Source organism: Thalassophryne amazonica, chromosome 11 (assembly GCF_902500255.1).
Source record: "Thalassophryne amazonica chromosome 11, fThaAma1.1, whole genome shotgun sequence".
Taxonomy (NCBI): domain Eukaryota; kingdom Metazoa; phylum Chordata; class Actinopteri; order Batrachoidiformes; family Batrachoididae; genus Thalassophryne; species Thalassophryne amazonica.
In genome coordinates this window covers 89,947,070-89,958,195 of record NC_047113.1, presented here as the reverse complement: position 1 = coordinate 89,958,195, position 11,126 = coordinate 89,947,070, and positions in this window count along the sequence as shown.

Genomic DNA, 11,126 nt, shown 5'->3' with positions numbered 1-11,126 from the left:
TATATATATCTATATACGAGGTCTGTCAATAAAGTATAGGTCCTTTTATTTTTTTCAGAAACTATATGGATTCATTCATATGTTTTTACGTCAACATGCTTGAAGCTCGTGCGCATGCGTGAGTTTTTCCACGCCTGTCGTGACGTCATTCGCCTGTGAGCACTCCTTGTGGGAGGAGTCGTCCAGCCCCTCGTGGAATTCCTTGTCTGAGAAGTTGCGCTTTGTTTGATCAAAATTTTTTCAAACCTGTGAGGACACATTGAAGTGGAACGGTTCGAAAAATAAGCTCGTTTTCAGTGAAATTTTAACGGCTGATGAGAGATTTTGAGGTGATTCTGTCGCTTTAAGGACTTCCCACGGTGCGAGACGTCGTGCAGCGCTCTCAGCCGCCGTCGTCAGCCTGTTTTCAAGCTGAAAACCTCCACATTTCAGGCTCTATTGATGCAGGACGTCGTGAGAGAACAGAGAAGTTCAGAAGAAGTCGGTTTCAGCATTTTATCCGGAGATTCCACTGTTAAAGGAGATTTTTTAATGAAAGACGTGCGGGCGGATTGCAGCGTCGGCTCGCAGCCGCCGCGACGCTCCGCCACAGGAAAAACACCTCTGTTGGAAGCCTTAAGGACAAGTTGGACATGTCCTGCTGTTAAACAATTTCATATACTCACTCCACTGAAAGCCATCAAAAGCGCTGGATTTTCAAATGGTTATCAACACGGAGGTGTTTTTCTTGTGCCGCCGCACTGCGTCGGCTGCATCCCGACGCGCGGACCGTCCGCATGTCTTTCATAAAAAAATCTCCTTTAACAGTGGAATATCCGGATAAAATGCTGAAACCGACTTCTTCTGAAACTTCTCTGTTCTCTCACGACGTCCTGGATCAATAGAGCCTGAAATGTGGAGGTTTTCAGCTTGAACAGGCTGACGACACGCTGAGAGCGCTGAGCGACGTCTCGCACCGTGGGAAGTCTTAAAGTGACAGAATCACCTCAATCTCATCAGCAGTTAAAATTTTCACTGAAAACCAGCTTAATTTTTCGAACCGTGTCCACTTCGATGTGTCTCACAGGTTTAGAAAAATTTTGATCAAACAACGCGCCAGTCTCCTCAGCAACTTCTCAGACAAAGGAATTCCGACGAGGGGCTGGACGACTCCTCCAAAGGAGCTGCTCACAGGCGAATGACGGTCACCGACAGGCGTGGAAAAACTCATGCATGCGCACGAGGGTTCAAGCATGTCTGACTTAAAACATATGAATGAAATCCTATTAGTTTTGAAAAAAATAAAAGGACCTATACTTTATTGACAGCCCTCGTATAACTATATATATATATATAAGCACAAGTTTGACATGTTGTAGCTTCACAAATATAAGGTGAATGTTTGCCCTGCTTCATTGTAAATCATATAAATAGCTGACAGATTGAGTAATTTAATACGATAGCAACAGCAATATATGTAATCAAACCAAAATATTGCAGAAACCCGTGCCTGCGTATGCATGTTCTGTTTACATATGAGAACAAAAACCATTAAATTAATATAGGGTCCAAAAATGTGCAAAAGAAGAAACAAAAAGATTGTTACACACAAATAATTACCTCAGTGCAAAACATATGCCAGACTGTAGATATCATAAAATATGTGTATTGCTGTACCAATGTTTTCAGGTTGATTAACTAAGTTTGTTCTTGCCTTCTGATTGCAGATGTCAGACTCAACCTTGGTAGTGTTACTGGAAGGTATTACCAGCCTCCAGACATTGTACCACCAGTGCTAAAGAAGCCGGAGGTTCCTGGACCTACACAAACCAGGACATACATGAATGTAGGCACAAGCAGCAGTCTCAGCTTCAGAACAAACCAGATATCGACAGCCAGGGTATGTTTAGAGATCTCCTGTTTCTTGTTTCATACTTTATATGGGCTGCAGGAACCGTCAAATTCTGTTACAGCACAAATCTGCTCTTTAAATATTGTTTGAGAGTGTAAAAAAGTCAAAGTTGTGGTGTGTAAATGTTTTCAGCATGTTTGTATGTGCTTCTAACGATAGAGCTCCAGGTGAAGCTGCAGTCGGCAGAAGATCGATGTCACCTTCTTAAGAAGCATCTTGACAGCGTGAACAAGATGATTGAAAGTGTAAAGAAGGGGAGACACGTTGTGTTTGAAGAACAGGTACCCTAATTCTGTCAAATAGTTCAAACTTAAGACCAGGATTTTCAGATTGAAGCTGTGTTTGCATTATCACAGCAAAACATATTTTGCATTCATCGTCTTTATTACTGTATGGCAGCCAATGACCCCTTGGTACATTCAGTAACAGGATAAACAGGATTTTCTAAATATTGCACAGTAATCTATTTCCTGCCTGTAGTTAATTAATTAGATGTGTTTTTGCTATAGTGGTGATAATATTTGTTTCCTGCAGGAAACGTCAAAACCTCAGCAGTCGGCACCACTGAAGGAGCTTCTGTGCAAAAAATTCCTTTTGTTTTAGGAACAGTAAGTCCCCTCTCATGCTTCGTCACCTTGAACACATTATATCACTGATAGAATGGTTTCCCTTCATGGCTGACATTGTCTCCTTTCTGTCACAGTCAACAGGCCCCAGTTATTCAGTATATGCCAACCTACAAAGGGTGCTGCACATGATGAAGCATCACCATCCCCAGCTGTGCAACCAAAAGCGTGAGCAGCAAAGGGCCGGCTCTGGGGCCAAGAGAAGCATGAAAAAGAGCTTCTCACCCCGACAGCAGGTCTGAGCTACCAGCTGAGTACCTGAGCATGATTTCAGACCTGCTCCTGCTTCTGCAGGATGAGCTTGGGATCATGAGCTTGTGAGTAAATAGTCACACAAATGCCTGTATTTAACCCCCCTCCCCCAACCAGATTGACCGTTTTGTTTTTTAACTCACTACAACTAATTTCTTAATTGTTTTAAAAAATGATGAGCCTGATTTTGACAAACACATGCACACCCAGACCTACAGACAATTTAAAGTTTCTAATCCACTTAACCTGCACGTCTTTGGATGTGGGAGGAAACCGCAGCACCCGCACACAAACACGGGGAGAACATGCAAACATTACCCAGAAAGGCAACAGATGGGAATCAATCCCATGACCTTCTCACTGTAAGGCAGCAGTGCTCACCACTGCGCCACTGTGTTCCCCCAGTTCCCTCTAATTAAAGCTACATATATGTTAATTTTTGCCAAACATAAACAAAATAGTGAAGAATCACTTTAATCTTTTGTTGTGTGTGTGTATGTGTGTGTGTCAGTGAGCAAATGGACTTGATGCAGAGATTAGATGCAGCCAAACAACCGGAGCACAGGCTGGACCTGCAGAGGTTGCTGGAAAATGTGGATGCATGGATCAAAGAGAAGGCCGCACAAATCATTCAAGTCCGCCAACACCAGCAGGCGGTATGTGAACTGATTTTGTAAATCTCAGAAACTGATACTAACATGTGAAGTATGTGGGAGGAGGCGGGACTAGGGGAAGAGATGCCAACAACAGAAAGCAGCAGTGAAGAGAAACTTTTTTAACTGATGTTAAGATGACAGTATTCAAGCTTCTTTTATTGGTATGGATGGGATGGATAGAGGTAGGAGGCTGGAGTCTGATGATTGTGGTATTTTGTGCATCCACAGGTTCAGAGGTTGACCACGGACATTTGGCACACAGATGAGGCAGCAATGATCAGGCCTCCAACTCCAACACCCGTCATCGTCACCCGCAGACGAAGAGACACCGACGTCTCAAAGGGACTCGGAAGACAAGAAACTATCTGAAAGAGAAAGACTGTCGTTGGGAGTGATGTTGAGCTTTAATTCAAAGGGTTTGACAAAATTGTAGCATTTAAAAAAAAAAAACAGCCATTTATTTACAGTTACTGGACAAAGTAACTGGACAAACTATGAATATTGTTGATAGGATTAAAGGATTCAAAGGAGTTTATTGTCATATGCACATAGGAACACGTTCCCTGCACAATGAAATGTGTTTACTGCATTTTTACCCATCCTAATTGCCAGTTAGGAGCAGAGTCCTCCTGTACACAGGAATGTTTTTATTATTATTATTTATTCCTAACCTGGCATTTTTAAACCATGTATTTAAAATATATACACATTTCTTGGAGTGTATATATATTTTCAAATGGAGCCAAAGTAATCGGTTTCTAATAAATTATTTTTCATATAATTAAGTGTATGTTTTTTTTTAAAGAAACTATGTGGGTGAAGTATTGATTGGAATTTTAAATTTTAGTGCAGATCTTTGAAATCTCCACATTCATCATCATTACAGCATTTTCCTGCATTTTTGTCATTTTATTATGAAATAAGCCCTAAATAATGTAAATATTTGTAGGGTTAGTTGAGTGGTATGTATTGTCTGGGCATAGGCTGGTGAGGGTATGCACTCTACTGAGTGTCTGTCTACTTTATTATGTTTTACTGGCACGAACAGCCTCTTCATTTTGTTGGGACGTCTTCTAAATTAGAACCACTAGGTGGCGGTGTCAGCCTTTGTTTATACACGTGCAGGCTTTTCCCTGAACTGTGCCATGAAGCTGCACACAGTAATAAGTCTGAACTTTATTGGCTCACATGTAGAATAAAGCCCATCTCAAGCAGCACTAGAGACAAAGCAAATGCTTTCTGAGCCGATTCACAGCACCTGGCTGGACAGCTGAGTAAATGTAGCTCTGACCCCACGACAAACGGATGTGGCTTCTGTCGCAGCGGGAGTGGGTGGAATTGCTTTTCCCCACAATATATTGCTTTTTTTTTTTTTTTTTTTTTAAGCAAATGATCTCAGATGAGACATTTTTAACATAGCTGAGATTTTCTGTTTGACATCTTTAAAGTACTAAATAAGTGCACAAGACACTTAACATTCCAGTGTTACTTCAGTCCTCAGTCCACATTTTTGCCTCATTACATTTCTTAAATAACCAACTGAACTGAAACAATCCTGCAAATAGTGATAGAAGCACTAAATTCTGCAAAAAATACTCCTCAGACATTACTCTTTGAAAAAACAAACCGATTGCCCACTTGAATTTTCAATAGGCATCCAGGTAGGGGTCACAAGGGTCAAAATTAAAATATGCTCCAATCATATTGAAAACTATATTGCATTATTTGTCTGACCAGAAATATTCCAAAAAGGTAGAGTTTGGACTATCTATGACTGAATGTTCTGGAGTTATGAGGTACAAACAGCAAGAATGGTGACAAAGGTCAATTTCAGTTTGGACAGGGGTCAGAAGTTAAAGTTGCTCCAATTTTGGTAACAAGTGCAAATTATTGTTTGAGCTAACAGGATTAATAAAAGGAATAGTTTGTTGAATGCTTGGTCTGCAAAGGTCAAACAATGTCGATGTCCATTGGTTTCTATGACGTGACATATGTTACCCCGTAACATAACTAAACATGATTTTCCCTGATGGATAGGACATGCAAAGGATAAATGGTCAGTGACTGAGCAAATGGGTCTGCAAAATGTCCATAAGCAACTCTTCGAAATCTGAATGTTGAGCAATGAAATTGGGCATTGTGACAGATACAGGTCAGAACCAGTCAACCTCCTATTTCAGGCCATATTGACATTTTCCCCCCCAAACATGTAAAATAAAACACAGACACACCTATTAAGTTGCTTGTGAAGCATTGTTGCTGGTTGCAAGACCCTGGAGGCCACTGTTACATCTGTGTTTCCACTATCTGAACTATTTTCAAATACAACCTAAACATGAATCTGGAAAAAAAGTTTATTTTGCCCTTTGGTAACGATGGACCACCACCCATACATAAAATTCATGTGTGTTGATTTCAGATTGTTGAGGTTCAAGGCTGTTATGCAAAAGAGATGACACAAAGGCAATTATGGGTACATACTCATAATTCCCTTCATGCCAGCCTCAAGTGACCCAGGACCTGTATTTGAGAAAGTTATTTTGAGTGGCTCAAATGAAGATGTTTGTGTTTTGGATGTTGCATCATGGTCAAATCCCATAATTTGACAGATGGCATTCTAAATTCAGTACAGCTGGACCTCAATGCTGCGTTGTCAACTGTTTTGCATCATGAGAGGAAAAACAGCTTCAACGTAGTTGTTGCTTTCTGAATTCGGCTCGTTTCAGGTCCTTATGAAACCAACGTCTGGTTCTGGCATTCTCAGAGTGATTCACAGTTCACGGGCCTGGTTAATGTCGAATGAAGTGAACCAGTGTTTCACCGAGAGAAAGTGAACCTATCTGCATTGTTTCCGTGCTTCCATATTAGATTACGGCACATAGCACGATGCAGCAATAAGGTTAACCGAGACAAGTCAGGACCTCTCCTTGCACACATACATCTCCGTACTCTTGATGGAAAACATTCTGGTGCCTTATGACTGAGTGCAGGCCTTGCTAAAACTACAATTGGTCTTGGGGATGCTGCACACTGCAAAAATTCAATGCAGTCAGCACAGTCAACTGAACGAAGTATCACTCCTGCATGAGCATGCAGGCAAGGACACTCGTGCACACAAACACTTCCTTTAGACTAATCAGTTTTTGCAACATAGGCAGGACTTTGCTGGCCTTGGAATCCAGCCATGTGTCCTGTTTGAGGCATAATAGTAAACGCTGTGTAAGGGGGGTGGGGGGTGACAGTGTGGAACACATCGGAGACAGCTCCTTCAATTTGACTAGTTGAAACATTAATTGCACACAATACTGTCATTGGCAAATGATCATCATGATAGTTTGCTGTGATAAACATCTCCGGCTTGCAATCATATCTACATAAGAAATATTAGAACATAATAGATATTCCTATGAAGTAAGCCACTGCGGCCTAATGGTTAATTGGGTAATCTTTAATCTGCAGTAAGTGTTGAAATTAAGGAGGTGCCAATTCACATTTGAGATACAATATAGAAAGTGCCCCATCTTATTCAGAAATAGGATGAGATTTCACCAAGCAGCCAAAATGCACTGGTGTCTCTTCCAGGTTCAACCAATGTGTAGAAAATCTTTACATGCAGCACATCAGGTTTCACACCAAATTACTTCATCTTCACCAGTCTGTAAGGATTTGCCACCAACTGCAATTGTATGGATTACAGACAAAGTTGAACATTTTTATTCAAATAACAGACCAAAGATGATAGAGCTATCTAATGCTAATATCTTTGATTTCCACTACAAAAAGATTTGTCAAATTCAAAGCTCCAACACTGACACTGCTGTAAATAACAAATACATGAATTGTTTAACAATATTCAAACTTTATTGGCTTTACATTGTAAAACTAAAGGGAACACCAGAAAAAAAAAAAAAAGCAAAAAAGATTTGAGGTTGAAACAACAATAAAAATCAAGTACAAACAAAATGTGGTTGGTACTGTGGCAACTGCTGGAGCAGGATATGAACCAAGTCAAAGAATCCCATTGACATGATGGAGGGTTTCAAATTACGGCACTGTGGTATTTGCACATAGAAGGCAAAAGAAGAAATCATAATTTGTTTTTAACTTAGTCTTGGAAGTGAACAGTCAGACTGAAAACTGGTGACATCTCCAAGAAATATGTACCTTGGAACTGAAGTTGTGTGTGTGGGGTGGGGGGGGGGGGGGGGGAACCCCCATTATAATAGTTTAATGAGCATTACCAGGTTTGGAACTTACTATTTATACCAATCAACATGATACATTCGAGTACTGACAATCTGTAATGTGGGGGAGATCAGGGTGGCCCACATACACAATGGCAGTATAGCAATGTCCATTATGCTCCAAACCTGGATTCCATTAATTTCTGGAAAATAACATCCTATCCAGAAACCAAGTTATGAGGCAACCTGATCAGTTCCCTCTGAACGAAATGGAATAGTAAAACCACTTATATTATTTTTGCAATAAATAAAAGACTTTGCATTTGAGCTCAAAGCAGAGGTGAGAGTTTAGAATTCTAACTTTCCAGAAGCAGCCATGCAAAACCATGACATGACCACCCCCATATCAAGCTGTCCTACTTGACCAAAAACTGGGTAGTCCAACTTCTGTTTAATGTATCTAGCTGCACATACAAGGAAATAAAAGCTGAAATGCTGGACATTCTTTGCGTGTCCAACTTTTTGATCAGAAACCCAAATGTTTTAGCAAAAACAGTCGCGTTAGTCTTGTTGTTACAGTACTTTTTTTTTTAAGGGGGGCATACCAGAAAAATGTAGCTGTGGTAAAAGCAACCAGGGTGTTAGGTCTTTGGGCTGTAGCCTGATGCCACCAAGTGACTGATTTATTTCTTTAAAAAAAAAAAAAAAAAAAGCTTGTGAATGGTAAGCAACAGAACATGTGCAATCCAAAGACAACCCCCCCCCAACACACACAAAAAAGTTTCACCATTCCAATTGGTGGACATATAAATAAAACATGTTTAGCCATCAATCATTATCATTTAGTTTTTCTACAAGCATTTTTTCCTGAATCATGGAAAACAGACCAAATTACAAAAGCTCATCAGTGCAATGCTCAATTTCACACCAAAACAGACGACTTTGGTTTAATGCACAATGTTTCAAGGCATTCTTATATACTAGAATATGGCAGAGCGACAAAAGACAAAGTGGTTTAAAATGCATCTAAAGCTTATGAATATATGAAACACCAAATAATCACGCCAAGCATCCAGTATGCAATGGAGGGAGAAGCTAACACTGAAAGCTACACACAAAATGAAAAAGAAAAAAAAAAAAACATGATTCATTCAGGATTTTCAAGTTCAAATCTAACAAATTAATCAAAAACACCAGAGAGAAATATATACACAGGAGGAACACGCACACAAAATGAAACAGTTAGCAGGAAGCTAACTACAGCATTTGACAAGTTTCAACATGGCCAGAGCTGCTCAACTTCATGTCCAGTTGCTAATTCACACTGCAAGCACAACATTCTTAATTAACGCCAATGTCTGAAATACTCAGCACACCCCCACACCGAATCAAGCCCATTATTTTTTCTTTTTTTGCCTTTCCTCTACTTGCACGTTCATCTGTCACATCTTATAACTACAACTACCTTTTTAAATTAGTCATTTGTACAATATAGCCACAGAGAAGACTGTCAATATTCACATTGGAGAAAAAAAAAAAGTATTTTCTATATTTAGTGGAAAATGAAAATATCCATCATAACCAACACCCTCTGCTGTATTCTTCACCAACCAAAAACACCCTCCAGTCCAGCTATGATAATTTGTTCAACAAAATCAACCTACAAACCAACGACAATCAAATCAATCAGGTCTCAACCAAAAGACGTGACTCATTCCACTTTTTCAAATTATGCTGGACATCAAAGGCACTTCACTTCTTATCATCCATATCAACTAGGTATATATATATATATATATATACACACTGGTTTGTTTAGTTTACAGTGAGAGCTTCACAGACGAGGGAAATTTAAAACGCCCGGACTTTGCTCAACTGAGTAGCGATAAATTCGGAAAATAACCCACTCGAAACCATTATTTATGGGTAGAAACGCTTTTTAAACGAGTTTCACACTGGGTGTTCCAGGTTGGAGACGCACCAACAACAGGTAACACTTTCATATCAGTTGATGACAGCATGGCAAACGTGTTAGCTTATTTGTTGCAGCTGCTTGGATGTTTATTTGATAAAACTGCTCTAAAATGTTATCAAGTTAATTGTGTCCTATTATCTGTGCAAAATCACACATATTCAAAGAGCAAATATGGGTTGGGGCTGGACTTTAGTCCGAGCGCCCTCTGGTGGCCATTATTGGCCGATGAAAACATCACCGAGTTTAAATACAAATACATATATTTGATCACTTTTCAAGTCAGTTTAATGTACAATGGTTCATTTCAGGTCAGCTTTTGCCGAAAGTGACATGTATGCGACGCGCGCTCTGATTGGCTGATTACTGGTTACCATGACAGTTGTCCATGACAACGCGCATGACGTCACACAGCAGCTAAAAGGCACGATTAGAAAAACGAACTTGAACGTACTCCATAAATATCTAGGACAGCTTCGGAAAAAACACACAGATTGAAAGCTTACCAGGTAAGGAGAGAATCATTTATTAGCAAGTTGAAAGAGAACGAGCCCAACACACTGTAAGTTTGCATATAACAGCCATATAATAAACGAATTATTAATCTCGCTTGCTCGGTTAATAATCCTTTCATATTTTACAAGAGTGGTAAGTAAGCACAATAAACACCTCATGACTTGTTTACTATTTAAAACTTAATTGGGATCAATTTGGTCTGTCTTTTGAGTTCAGATCCTCTGTTGGGGTGTAAACCAACAAAATGATCATGTTTTTATTCACATGGAAAGGTCTGTTAACGTCTTTTAACAAAGGAAGAAAAAAATCTTTTAACTTTTATTTATTTATTGTTTGTTGTCTCACCTACCAAGCAACCGTGTTAGTTTCACACACACACACACACATACATATATATATATATATATATATATATATATATATATATATATATAATGAATTATGATAAGGGTTAGGGTTTAATTTTAACCATATATCTGCTTTCATAGGAGACCTTTGCGCACTTGTGGGAATTTAGCACAGTAGAACAATTCTAGTGTGGTCTGGTCCAATTTGGGAAATTTCACATTCATAAATTGAGAAACACATACGTATTTGGACAGTGACACAATAAAAATAAATAATAAATGAATAAAATTTTGGTTCTGTATGCCACCACAGTGCAGTCAAAATTACACATTCAAAAATGGTTGAAATGCTAAATTTCAGCATTAATTCAGTTACTTTAATAAAAATATTTATAGACTGTTTAATTTTAACATCACTGGTGGCGCTTTACAGAGGCAAAATTTATTTTGTTTATTTATTTATTCATTAATATATATATATATATATATATATATATATATATATATATATATATATATATATTCATTTATTCATAGAGTTTATTTATTTTTTCATTAATTGTTTCTTCAATAGTAGCCAATTAGTTACATAGTTTGGCTGTAATGTACCTTGGCACAGCTTGTAAGTTTGTTCTGCCTTCTGATTGCAGATGTCAGACTCAACCTCGGCAATAAGTTTTGT